Source organism: Muntiacus reevesi, chromosome 21, assembly GCF_963930625.1.
Source record: "Muntiacus reevesi chromosome 21, mMunRee1.1, whole genome shotgun sequence".
Lineage (NCBI taxonomy): Eukaryota > Metazoa > Chordata > Mammalia > Artiodactyla > Cervidae > Muntiacus > Muntiacus reevesi.
Window position 1 is genome coordinate 8,462,727 of NC_089269.1, and position 15,193 is coordinate 8,477,919.

Below are 15,193 nucleotides of genomic sequence, written 5' to 3' on the forward strand. Positions count from 1 at the left end.
AAAGTGTCAGACACGACTGAATGACTGAACTGAACTGATAGATATTTCACTCCTGCAACAGAATTAAACCTACTCCTTTGTACAACCTTGAAAATCTATACATACTTCTGTCATTAGAATCATTACATTATAAAACTTTCTGAGAACAGGAGCAATGTCTGACTGCCCGCCTACTGTCTTAACATAACACTGGAGTTGAACTAGGCACTTGACAAATATTTATTAAATTCAAATTCTATTTCTATAGCCTTATAATTTTTTGGAATGAAAACTTCCTCTTTCAGGAGTGAAAGCTTTACTACTACAAAGTTGAACAAGCTGTTACTGATAAATTAATAAATGTTTTTACTTTGTCATAGTCCAAGTTTTTGTAATTGGATTTTGAAAATAAGTACTAGCAAAGCAGAAAAATAATTTTATTTTTAATATTGTTTTTCATGCCTCCACGGGCAAAGCAATAAGATTGAGTCAGTTTTCAATAATGTTTTCATTAGGAAAAATAACAATTTTATTGGGATTTATAATGACCTGTAACAACACAACTGAATTTGATTTATTATAGTTCATTGCTACATTTTTCTAAAAACATTTATGTTAATTTTGAAAGCAGAAATGCAATTCTGAGGGAAGAAAATGCTCTCATGTTATGTCAACCTGTATTGAACTTATATAGAAGATTAAATCACACAATGAAAACATCAGATGTGCTAGAAAATATCAGTGAACTCAGATATACCAAAGATCAGGCAGATTCAAACTGAGTGAACTTCCCATGTCTAACCAGGGCATAGTCCCTACTAACAGAAAAGCTTCACTAAAACTGAGGTCATACAATATTCCTTCTGTCTGATTTACATCCCTTATATGTAGAATCTAAAAAGAAATGATAATAATAGATTTACAAAACAGAAAGAGAAAGAACTTATGGTTGCTGGTGGTGAGGAGGGAAGGGATAGTTAGGGAGTTTGGGGTGGACATGGACATGCTGCTATATTTAAAATGGATAAACAACAGTGACCTACTGCACATCACATAGAACTCTGCTCAATTTATGCGGTATACTGGACGAGAGGGCAGTTTGGGGGAGAATGGTTGCATGTATATATCTCGCTGAGTCCCTTCGCTGTCCACCTAAAACTACCACAGTATTGGCAGTCAGCTATACCCCAGTACAAAATAAAATACTTTTCTGCTTTAAAAAAATGAAGTCAAACACACACATGTATACACAAACAATTCACAATGAATAAGAGTCATTGGCTGAAAAAATATACAATTATCTTTTAGAACTTAATTTATTATTCAGAGTGAATAAGTGAGATGAAGTAATTTATAAAAATATAATAAATTCTTAAATATTGGGAGTATCTTAAGTATAGGACATATAAAGCAACAGGAATAATACTAAATTTGGAGGAGGGCAACATAATACATAATTAAACAACAAGGAAAAACTGCAATGTAAGACAGGATGGAGAATTTAGACTTAAATATTCTAAATTTTTTTTGTTGTAGTTCTCAAAGAAAGTAAGAGATTGATTATCTTAAAATAATATTAATACTTTTTTATTTGGAGCATGTTAAATATTTGGAAAAGAATAAGCATATGATAAAACATTTTCAAATCATTAATGTTAAGAAAGATAAATAGATAAGCTAATAAAATATGACAGAATAAAAAGCTAAACCCAGAAAATGAATAATTAAAAAATTAAATACTGTATAAATGAATTCAAGTATATCAGCAATCATCACATAAAAAAATGAACTGTTTAATTCATCATGTAAAAATGACAATTTTAAGAAAAACAAAACAGCTGTATGTATTTAAAAGAGATACACCTGAAGCAAAATAAAGCAGGTAGAAAGTAAAGAGATGAAAAAAGAAATGTGATTTTCAAAACTAATCAAAAGATAAATAATAACACATGAAATAGAATTTAAAGCAAAAATAATTTTTCAAATAGCAATGTAGTTAGATGACAAAAAAAAATGCATTATGTGTTCTATCATTTATCAAGAAATATACCATGAAGTACATATTCTCAAATACATAAAGATATGACAGACTTACAATAAGAAATGGACAAATCCAACTCAATTAAAGCTGAATATATACCTTTCTCAATAACTAATCAAAGAAACTATAGGAATAGTAAAATATAAAAAATATATGAACACTAACCCTCCGCTAATGGGCACAGTAGACCACTGCACAGGATAGTTAGAAAATGAACACCTATTTCAAGCACCTGAGGAATATATACAAAAAGGTGCCAATCTACTAAGCCAAAATGAAAGGCTCAAAGAGGCAAATTACTTAATATTACAGTGATATTACTGTGATGCCAATGAAATGGCAAAAATATTACATCCAAGCCCTTTCATTTGGAATTATGAGAACACATTTTTAAATAACTAATTGGCAGTGTAAATTAAATTAAAATGTAATTGAGGTGAAATAAATAGAATTGAAGGAAAATGAAAACACTATACATTTCTATAGGAGAGATCAAACAAAATCTGATTTTGAGGAAAAGTACACTGCAACAGCACATTTACATATTAGACAATAAAAATATATATAAAGAGTGACTTATGCATTTAGCTCAATCAGAAAATATAGCAAATTTTTAAAAGTGATGAATATATGAAAAATAAGAACTTATAAAACAGAAAGCAATCAAATACAGTATTGTCAAGACTATAATCTACAAATTTAAGAATAATAGCATAGTCTATAATTTTGACTAAAGAAGAAAAATTATAGAACAGTAACAGTGGGATGTTACAACTTAAGCTGAAAACTCAATATTTTGGTTACCTGATGCGAAGAGCTGACTCACCAGAAAAGACTCTGATGCTGGGAAAGACTGAAGGCAGAAGGACAAGGGGACAATGAAGGATGAGATGGTTGGATGCCAGCACGGACTCAATGGACGTGAGTTTGAGCAAGCTCCAGGAGGCGGTGAAGGACAGGGAAGCCTGGCGTGCTGCAATCCACGGGGTCGCAAACAGTCAGACACGGCTGAGCAGCTGAACAACAACAAACAGTGGGATTGAAAGAATACAACTGCAGATGGAGTGAGAAAAAAGCCATATAAATTTATGCCCATATTAGTAAAAAGTTAGCCAAACATTTTTTAGGAAAATAAACTATTTCATTCATTTAAAATTATGAAATCATTTGAATTTAATGATTCAAAAAATGAATACTTTGAACTGTGGTGTTGGAGAAGACTCTTGAGAGTCCCTTGGACTGCAAGGAAATCAAACCAAATCCATCCTAAAGGAAATCAGTCCTGAATATTCATTGGAAGAACTGATGCTGAAGCTTAAATTCCAATACTTTGGCCACCTGATGCAAAAAACTGACTCTTTGGAAAAGACCTTGATGCTGGGAAAGATTGAAGGCAGGAGGAAAAGGGGCCAACAAAGGATGCAATGGTTGGATGGCATCACCAACTCAATGGACATGAGTTTGAGTAAACTCTGGGAGGTGGTGATGGACATGGAGGCCTCACGTGCTGAGATTCACGGGGTTGCAAAGAGCTGGACACGACTGAGTGACTGAACTGAACTTCAAATATTTTAAAAATATAAATAAAACTGGCATAACTATTTAATTGGTAAGTAAAAGTCTAACCACAGACATAGCTGTTTTTCAGACTAATTCTATTAAGCTCTGAAGAAACATATCAAATAGCATATTTGATGAATAAAGATATGTATGGCATTAATATAGTTAATGTCATTATCTCTGGGAAGGAAAGAAATACAAAGATATGCAGAATAAAGTTTTAACTATATGTCAATGTTTTATTTCTTGAAAAGCAATATACACATCTGAAAAATATTAAAAATATTAATATCTAATCTTTGTGGATACATGATATGTTCTGTTTTTCTAAAATTTTGTGTATTTTATTTAAAAATAAATGTATAAAATAGAAGAAATAAATGAACAGAGTGTAAATAGGAATATATAGGAATATATCAACAAAGTGCTTAGGAAAATGTTAATCAAGACAAAAGTAGTGGTAGTATCAAAAATTGAGAGTACTATATTTTTCCCTTACAAGGCTAATAATAACTTTAAAAAAATACTTTTTGCTGAGATACAAAGAGTATTAATATAAACAATACACAAAGAATATGTGGCTCAGAAAAAGGTAAATAATCTGCCCAAATTCATTCAGTGAGTAATTGGTAGGAGGGGATTTGAACCCACATCAGTTTAACCCATAAGTATGTGTCCTTTTCACCGTAGCTTAGTAATTACCTGATGTTGATGATGATAGTAGCCATAGACCCTGATTTACAGCTGACAGAACAGAGGCAGCTTTAAGTCATATCATGTTTTATTTCTTTACACAGATCAGCCTTGGTTTCAAATGGAATGAACACCAGATCCTGTTCCATCTGCAGTCTAAGGTGTTCAGCCTCTCTGAATATTTGTTTCTTCTTCATAACATGGAGGTGAGTAGAACCATAAGGCATGAAAAGTCCACAGCAAACTGAAAAGTATCATTAATTGTTAATTACTGTGATTTTAGAGGGGGGAAAAATAGTTTCTCCTCTGCCTCCCCAGTGAAATTCTTATTTTTAAATAAAAAGTACAGTGGGTGGTGAATCAATCAGTTCAGCACCTTAGTACTTATCATTTCCATATTCTATTTTACTATCAGAAAATAAATTTCAGCATTTAGAGATATGCATAACTGGAGAACAAGTTAGAAGCCATGGTTGGAAAATAATTACTTAGAGAAAGTAGTTTATATCATGAAACAGAGACAGTTGGGAGAGAAGAGGAAAGAAATAAGGGGAGGGTATAAAGGGAGTGGAGGGAAAATGAGTACAGAGAATAATATAATATTTCTATCCCATGTAATCATATTGTTTTAGAAGGTGAAAGAATTCCAGAAGATAGCAGAATAGAGGCACTCAGAAAGTTAAGAGAGTAAAAAGGGGATAATTGTATCAATAATATAATATCAGTATATTAATAGCTACCAGTTATTGACAGTGTAATATGTACTGTGTTGTTTATTGTGCAGATTTAATTAATTACCATAAAAACCTCTCCATCTAGTTAATAGAGGAGAATATATGCTTCACAGAGAGAACTGGTGAGGTATCAAAGACCTGGAGCAATTTAAAATTTAGCTATTAATGTTTTGTGGTAATTCTATGACTGATGTAGGAGAATTAGAGTCAGGTTCTATAGTTGTTTCTAAATGTTCATAAGTGAGCAATGACATAACTATTACAGGAATTTGTGGGTAACAGCTAATGATCCCGGTGACCCTTTCAGATTAATCAACCCTCAAAGCCTCAACATCCATCTCCCATCTCCTTTTTCCCTTACGTTCTCTCTCTCTCTACCTGAGTCCCATCCTTCTTGCTGGCTTACTTTCAGAAGTAACTATAAATAGCTACTGTCAGCAGCATATTAGAAAAAATCACTAGCTTTTCAACCAGATCTAGTAGAATAGATATTTTCATAAGTGAACAGACGTGACCATGCTAATTTTCCTCTCCCAGTTCTCGTTAACTGGATGGCCATGAGACATTCCCTTTATCTCCCGTGCTTAAGTGGCTTCAAGCTATTATATGCTCTCACAACAGGAGTTGTCTTTAAAAAAAGCTAAGTCTCTATTGAATATGGTAACGCTTAAGCCTTTAATTGCTCTGGCCATTGGCTGGGGTAGCTAATGTAAGCAAAGATCGCACAGTCTCTAAATCCTTTGAAATAATGCAGAGGAAGTAATTTAAAACTTGAAGAAACAGAAATGCTTGAATGGGTTTATTGCCTATGTGCCACAGTGCCTTAACTAGTACCTCAACCAAGAAAACCAAGGGCAGGAAGTCCATTTCTCTGTTTTCTACTAGAAACCACACACATGCTACTGAACTCAGATTCAGCTGCTCACCACTCAAAAGCCAATACTCTTGAGGCAAGAGTTGGTAGTAAAGAAAATTGCTTTAATCAGGAAATCTGAGGAAAAGGCAGACTCATATCCCAAAACCAACTCCAGAGATTCTGCTGAGCTATGACAGTTCTAAAGGGATGAAAATGGGAAGTAATCTTAATCCCTGAGACAAGTTAGGTTCTGTGACATTTTCCATTGTGTACAGGTTGACATCTCATAATCTCTCTTCAGATGTTATCTTCACCACATGGTCTGTCTCCAGGGAGTAAGTAAAGAGCAAGTCATTCTTTCACTACTTTATTTTTCATTTCTACTTCTTTTAGTCTAGGAAAGGAATCAACAGGTTAGGCAAAGCTGTGTGCACATTCAGTAGAACATAAATCTGGAGTTAGGTTAACAGTTACATCGTGATCTCATTTCCATGTTTGAGGGGAGGAGAAATGTGCAAAAGAGCTCCTTACACACACACACACACACACACACACACACACACACAGATTTTATTTGCTTCTTTATTTATATCACAGATTGGGTTCCCCAGAATGGAGCCTGACATAGAGTTTGAGGTTCAAGATGTTTATTGGAAATAAAAGTCTTTAAAGGAAAGTGAGAGGAAGCGGTATCAGGCAGAGGAAATGGTGAATGGTGATGCAAGACTAATAAAGCCCCAAGAAACCTAGGGGTCAGCTCTAGAGAGAATCCTGCTGCTCAGAGTGCCCATGTTTGGTACAGATGTCCAGATCTCTGTATCTCTGCCTTCCTCAGTGACTAGATATAGGCTGCCCAAGGACGGGCGTGATCTGGAGAGAAGAGAAGAGGCTCTCTTCTGCTCAAACTGACTTTGAAAGAGCTCACAGTTGGAGCCATTTGTTAAGGAGCTGGCATGAATGAGATGGCTTCCTTCAGGTGACATCTCTGTAAAATACCATTTACAGAATATTCAAGTATTCAAGGCAAACCGTGATACACAGGAATTTTCATATCCTTTACTTGACAAACACTTTCTCAACATCCCTGGGGAAACATTCAGGGCAGATTACCACTTTATTACTAGGTGACACTCCATTCTTTAATATAAAATGCTAAACTCAGTAGAAGAGATCTTACTTCCTCAACAACATAGGCCTTGAGTGTGGGCATGCTTGCTAAGCTGCTTCAGTTGTGTCTGACTCTGTGCAACCCCATGAACGGGAGCCCACCAGGTCACCTGTCCATGGGATTCTCCAGGCAAGAATACTGGAGTAGGTTGCTCTGCCCTCCGCCAGGGGATCTTCCAGACCCAGGGACCAAACCTGCATCTCTTACGTCTCCTGTGTTGGCAGGTGAGGTCTTTACCACTAGCGTCACCTGGGAAGCCAAGGTTTTGAGTGCCTAAATGCAAAACATGCTTCCTTTGCCTAGTTGCAAACCAAAAACTAAACCTGAATCTAACTCTTATTACCTATCCTGAGTGAATGTGTGAATGAGAATATTGGGCAGAAAAGGAAAGCTAATCCCACTGCTTAGAACAGAGCCCTCCTGAGCTTCCTTCCTTGGGCACATTGGCTGGGATCGCGGATCCTAAGACAATTTATGAAGTGAGAAGAGAATATTCACATGCTTTTGTACTTTTAGCTCCTTGTAAAATTCTAATCACTGAAAGCAGGTTTCCCAGGCTAGGGAACCAAGTACTGGCCTCAGGCTTGTCTCAAGACCAGTATTTAGGATTTAAAAGAACCCAAATGGGAAAAAGTGAAGGAAGGAAAATGAATGGTACACCCGTAAAGAAAGGGAACAGGTCCATACCCCTGCCTCTCCAAGCGTTGATTCATACTCTTCGTGGTGATCATTAATTCCTCGGAGAGTTCAAGGCCCTGTGATTATGGTGTCTTAAATTATCCTGGCATTTGGCCAATAAAGATTTGTAATTCTAATCTATAAAACTGAAAAGTACTGATGAGGTGGAGCTGAAAGAGGGCAATGGCTTCCCTTCCTCTAGACTTAACTAGATCCTGTGCAATTAAAGAGGGTATGACTTTCTAACAGACATGGTAATAAATTACCCTAATCTACAGTTTCTCTGAACATTCCCACTCTTCTGAGAACCTTATGATGTAATGTCATGGCTGCTAAAACTTTCAACTCTAGGTACATTTCCACTTCTCAGAACATTATACCTCTCCTCGTCAGCTAGCAAGATACACTAAATGAATGATAAAGGTTAAAGATGGTTTTGTAATTTTTTTTCCTCCTTTAGGCTGGGAGAACAAGAAATGAAATAGGTAGAATTATGCCCCTCTCAGTTAATTTTTTTTCTCCATTTCAACAGTTGCCTGTGACACCCTTGCAGGGCCTCTGACAAGCTCTCAAAGAAGTGGGATTAGGTATCAAAGTTGCAACTGCCAAGAGAACCTCTAAGACCTGCAGTGTGTCAGATAGAGATGGTTTATACTCCTTGGTTCACAAGTCGTTTTTGTCTTATGCCCAGAGTGCAATGAAAGACTATGAGTTCTAGCCAAAAGCACCATATTTTGGTGATGTTACAGGCTGGAAACATTTTCAAATTCAAAGGCCAAGCCTGAGGCCCATCCCTTTTAAATGATTAATATGCAGCCAAATTGGCTTTTATATTTTCAATTTAGTAATATAAATGAGAGTATATTTGAAAGCTGGGATAACACAGATGTGTTTATGTGTCTAACCCATGTGTGTGTTTGTGTGTTGGCTCAAACAACTAAGGGCAAAGTAAGGACAGATAGCAGCTGTAACACAAGAAATACAAAGTTGATGACTCTGGAAAATTGGCAAAAGTGAGGGTAGAGATAGCCTCCGCTATTTGGTGGTTTTGAGTTAGAAAGCAGAAATGGCTTCCATGCTGCCCTCCACGAGACTTTCATAAGAACAGAGGCTTGGGGCATGGTACTGAAATAGAGCTCCATGACGCTGGTTGTTGCAAGTATAGCTGAATATTACAAGCATTAACTGCTCTAGAGTGGTGTGGGAATGGGAGCTGAAGGAGGTGTACTTAGGGAAGGAAAAAAAAAAGTTGAGAAAAGAGTGGTGGCTGTTTGACTTTGGGAAACACTGTGACCCCTTCACAGCCTCTCAATTCTTACTGGTGCCTCGGGCTGCATGCTGAAGGAAATTTTGAAAATCTTGTGATGATTAATGTTCATTTTACTTTCATATTTCAAGCCCTAAAAATGCATTAGGCCACAATGAAGCAAATCAGAAATGATGTTGTTCTTATTCTCTCCTTCTGTTAGAATTTTATTAGAATTTAACTGAAAATCCACAATAATGTGAATTTTGTTCACTTTTTAAGCTTAGGTAGACACAATTTTTCTAACCCTTCTCTAAGAGAAGTTTGGGCAGAGGTTTTTAAGATACCAGAAATAAAATTTGTAGTCTGTTAGGAGTCTGCAAGACTTTGAAGAGATATATATATATATATATAAAGATGTAATTTTAAATGTAAAGTTTACTTTGCCTAATCTTATGGCCAAGAATTAGAGTTCCTTTTACACAGATGTTTGCTTCTCTCTTCCTTGAAACTCATTTTAAAGGCACCATGAAATAGCTTTAAAATCCAGGAGTTTTTAACAAAAGGCATTGGTTGTACAGCCATTTCCTGGCTTTGCAACCATGGATAAACAATATCAATTTTGTTTGTATTTTTTTTCTTTTCTCTAAATGGAGTATCAAAACATAAGATTTATAAAAAAATATTGTGAAGTCAATTTTAATGAGTGATGTAGCCAGTATAGCATCTTCCCCAGTAGATCAGTGGTAAAGAATTTGCCTGCAGTGCAGGAGCCACAGGAGATACAGGTTTGATTCCCGGGTCAGGAAGATCCCCTGGAGGAGGACATGGCAACCTACTCCAGTATTTTTGCCTGGAGAATCCCATGGACCGAGGAATTTGGCAGGCTACAGTCTATAGGGGTCGTAGAGTTGGACATGACTGAAGCTCCTTAGCATGCTACATGGCCAGTATAGCCAGCTTTTTCTACAGTAAAAAGTATTTAACCCTGCACTACAAAATAACAATTTATAAGTAACATTAATTTAATAAAAAGAAACAAGAGATAATGAAATGTATAAAAATTTAATATTTCAAATTTCATTTGCTGTTGCTATTAAGCCTCTTCAGTCGTGTCCGACTCTGTGTGACTCCATAGATGGCAGCCCACCAGGTTCCCCCATCCCTGGGATTCTCCAGGCAAGAATGCTGGAGTGGGCTGCCATTGCCTTCTCCAATGTGTGAAAGTGAAAAGTGAAAGTGAAGTCACTCAGTCGTGTCTGACTCTTAGCGACCCCATGGACTGCAGCCCACCAGGCTCCTCCGCCCATGGGATTTTCCAGGCGAGAGTACTAGAGTGGGGTGCCATTGCCTTCTCTGCAAATTTCATGTAAACAAGAAAATATATAAAAATTCCTATTAAACCCACCTGTCACACAAACCTTAACTGTTAGCAGCCAGCATGGCCTCTGATTGCTTTAAGCAGAGAATGAGTTTCTCAAAGGGGTACTTGCTGGCTCCCAGAATCACTGAGAGGCTCTCCCAGCACGCTCAGAGGCTGTAGGATGCCAAGCCCTGACTAGGTAGTAGACCTAGTGGTGGTTGTCTGCTGCAAAGCACTGTGTTACTTTAAGCAGAGCCACTGTCGCCGAGCCTACCCTATTGCACCAGGACTTACTTTTCCTTTAACTGCAAAATCAAGTGGAAAAAAAAGGCTTCTCTTTGGTCTCTGCTGCTGTTTTCATAAGTTCCTAATTCACCAGTGTTTAACCAGATCCCTGGTGTTGATCCATCAGGTTAGGAGATCCTAGCTGCCTGAACCTTAACTGCCACAAAAGTTGAAAAACTACCTGGTATATTCAGCACCCAAGACAAGTGATGGATTCTGCCACCTACCAAGTCTCATAAACTCAGGTTTACCTGGAGCATAAAGGGGGCTTCTATGGTTACAAGCAAAATTAAGTATGTTAACAACTTATTGCACATAAGAGATAGTATTTGCCTTAGTGTAGACAGTGATAATCATCATGTTTTTAACTTCTATTTTATATTGGACTAGAATTGACTTATAATGTGTTAGTTTCAGGTGTACGGCAAAGTGATTCAACTATACATATAGATATGATTATTCTCTTTCAAATTATTTTCCCATTTAGGTTATTACAGAATATTGAGCAGCACTCCCTGTGTTAAATAATAGATCGTTGGTGATTATTGTTTTTAAATATAGCAGAGTACATAAGTCATTCCCAAACTTACAATTTACCTCTTTCTGCCACCTTTTTGCCTTTGGTATCCATTAAGTTTGTTTTTTAAGTGTGTGAATCTGTTTCTATTTTGTAAATAAGTTAAATTGTATCATTATTTTTATATTCCACATACAAGACATAGCATAATTTTCCTTGTCTGACAGACTTCACTTAATACAATCCTCAGGTCCATTCATGTTGCTGTAAATGGCTCTGCTGTTCAGTGGCTCAGTCACATCTCACTCTTTGCGGCCCCATGAACTCAGCTTGCCAGGCTTCCCTGTCCTTCACCACCTCCCAGAGCTTGCTCACTTATGTCCACTGGGTCAGTGATACCATCCAGCCATCTCATCCTCATCCCCTTCTCCTCCTGCCTTCTGTCTTTCCCAGCATCAGGGTCTTCTCCAACTAGGATGCAAATGGCATTACTTTGATCTTTTTTAATGACTGAGTAATATATCATTGAGTATATGTGCCTCATCTTCTTTATTCATTCAACTGTTGATGGACATTTAGGTTGGTTCCATGTCTAGGCTATTGTACACAGCACTGTAGTGAACACTGGGATGCGTATATTCTGTCAAACCATGTTTTCTCTGTATATTCATCCAGTAGTGGGATTGCTGGATCATATGGTTGCTCTATTTTTAGTTTTATAAGGAACCTCCATACTGCTCTCCATGGTGGCTGTATGAATTTACATTCCCAGCAATGCAGGAGGGTTTGGTTCCCCTTTCTCCATGCCTTCTCCAGCATTTATTGCTTGCAGAATTTTGATGATGTCTACTCTGACAAGTGTGAATGAATATCTTAATACAGTTTTGGTTTGCATTTCTCTGATAATTAGTGACCTTGGGCATCTTTTCATGTATTTTTTAGTTATCTGTATTTCTTTGGAGAAATGTTTATTTAGGTCTTCTATTTTTTGACTGGGTTGTGTGTGCTTTTTTTTTTTTTTTTTTTGGTATTGAGCTGCATGCTGCCTGTATATTTTGGAGATTAATCAATTGCCAGTTGTATATTTTGCAAATATTTTCTCCCACTCTGTAGGTTGTCCTTTTGTTTATACTTTCCTTTGCTATGCAAAAAGCTTTTGAGTTTAATTATATCCCATTTGTTCATTTTATTTCCCTTACTCGAGAAGATGGACAGAAAAAGATATATTGCTCTAGTCTCTTTAGGTGCAAGGTTAGATTGTTTATTTGAGACTTTTCTTGTTTCCTGAGGCAAGCTTCTATTTCTAAGTGTCACTCTTAGAATTTCTTTTGCTGTGTCCCATTGGTTTTGGATAAATGTGCTTTCATTTTCATTTGTCTGTGGGTATTTTTAATTTCCTGTTTGATTTCTCCAATGATGCATTGGTTATTTAGTAGCATACTGTTTAGCCTCCATGTGTTTGTATTTTTATAGTTTTTTTTTCTCCTAGTAGTTAATTTCTAATCTCACAGCATTGTGATCAGAAACGATGCTTGGTATGACATCAGTTTTACAATTTATCAAGGCTTGCTTTGTAGCCCACAGTGTGGTCAATCCTGGGGAACGTTCCATGCGGACTGGAGAAGAACATGTATCCTACTGCTTTTGGATGGAATGCTCTATCAATATCAGTTAAATATCATATGATCTAATGTGTCACTTAATGCCTGCGTTTCCTTACTAATATTCTGTGAATGATCTGTGCATTGGTATAAGTGGAGTGCTGAAGTCCACGTACTACTGTATTACTGTGGATTTTGTTGACTTTTCTTTTTATGGCTGTGTATACTGAGGTGTTCCTATGCTGGGGGTGTGTGTGTGTGTGTAAACAATTGTATCTTCTTCTTAGGTTGGTCACTTATTCATTATGTAGCCTCCTTTTCTCTTCTAACAGCCTTTATTTTAAAGTCTTCTTTAAAGTCCCAATATGTGCACTGCTACTCCAGGTTTTTTTATTTCCTTTTGCATGGAATACAGTTTTCCATACACTTCCTGTCAGTATGTGTCCCTAGATAGAAGGGCATCTCTCGTAGACAGCTTGTATATGAATCTTTTTTTTTTTTGGTATCTATTCAGCCAGGCTGTCTTTTGGTTGGAGCATTTGATCCATTTACATTTACGGCAATTACCAATATGTATGTTGTTATTGCCATTTTGTTGTTTTGGCTTTGTCTCTGTAGGTCTTTTTCCTTTTCTTCCTCATTTGTGGTCTTATGATGTGATGACTAACTTTAGTATTGTGTTTGGATTCCTTGTCATTTTGTTTGTTTGTTTGTTTATGCACCATAGATTCTTTCTTTGCAGTTACCATAAGGTTTTGATGCAGCAGTCTGTATATATACAAGATTGTCTAGCTTGGTCTTTTTTAATTTCAAATGAATTTCCAATGTCCTGTGTTTGTACTCTTCTCATGATTTCCGATTGATATCATATTTATATGTGGATGATTTTCTGCCTTTCCTTTATGTTTGACTTTACCAGTGAACTTTTTCACTCATACATTTCTTGTTTTTAGCTGTGGCCTTTTCTGCCTAGAGAAATCCCTTTAGAATTTGCTGCAAAACTTGTCTGGTTGTGTTGAATTCTCTGAGCTTTTACTGTCTGTGAAATGTTTGATTTCTTTGTTGAATATGAATGAGAGCCTTGGGGTAGAGTATTCTAAGTTGTAGGTTTTTCCCTTTTAGCACTTTAAATATATTCTGCCATTCCCCCCTGGCCTATAGAAGTTCTGATGAAAAATCAATTGATAACCTTATTGGAATTATCTTGTAAATTATTTGTTGTTTTTCCCTCATTACTTTTATTTATTTATTTATTTTGTCTTTCATTGGGCCTGCCTGCGGATTCTCTCAGCTTCCTAGACTTGATGACTGTTTCTTTTTCCATATAAGGGAATTTTTCAGTTGTTATCTTTTTTAAAAATTTGGGGTCTTTTTTTATTTCTCTTCTCTTTCTAAGACTCCTATGATGCAAGTGTTGTCCCTATTAGGAGCCACAGCCACCCCCTATCTCTCCATAAGATCCTCCAGTCTAGGAGCTGTCTGGCTTAATCCCTTATCAGGTAACTACTTTTTCCCCTGCATTCAGGTATGCATGAGATCTTATATGCACCCTCAAAAAGGGGAGCTTCTGTTTCCTCCAGTCCTGTGAAATTCCTGTGATCAAATCCCACTGGCCTCCAAAGCCATATTCTCTGGAAACTCTTCCTCCTGTTGCCAGACCCTCAGCCTGAGGAACTAATGTGGGACTCAGAACTCTCAGTCCTGTGGGAGAACCTCTGAAATATAGTTATGTTCCACTTTGTGGTTCACCCACTCTACAGGTATGGAATTTGGATTTTATCTCAGTGGAACCCCTCCTAACTCCTCACCCCCTACTTTCTCATTGCGGCTTCTTCCTTCTCTTTGACTAGGATATCTGTTTTTGATAGGTTCTAGAATTTTTGCTAATGACCATTCAGGAATTCATTGTGATTTTGGAATTTTCATGAGAGGAGGTGAACTCACATCCTCCTACTCTGCCATCTTATCTCCATTTCCTCCTTTATTTTCTTTAAAAATCCGATTCTTACTTGTGTCTTTGTTATAATTTGTGATCATAATCTACACTATCATTTTTGCTATGGTATTAATTACTAGATACAGAATATGTCCAGTCCTATATAATTGGTTAAAACTTATTTCAAATGCCACTTAAGTTTCATCTTAATAAATATTGAGGTTGGCTTATTTAAATAGACTCTGAAAGATGATGGTTGTATATATTTGCATTTGAACCTAGAAACCATGATGGGTTGCCATCTCCCTAACTTTCACTACCTCAGTTTATCTCTAAGAAGTTGTCACACTACCTCTCCCTGGTTGCATTCAAAATGCTGGTGTAATAGAATCCTAAGATAAGTGCAATTGAGTGATAATTGATGCAATTGAGTATGCTCTGCAATTTGAGAAACACTACTAAATATTGAGTGTTCACTATTTCTGTGTCTGTATTGATCTCTGTAATCAAGGAGGAATTTTTGTTAGGCTGAAGCT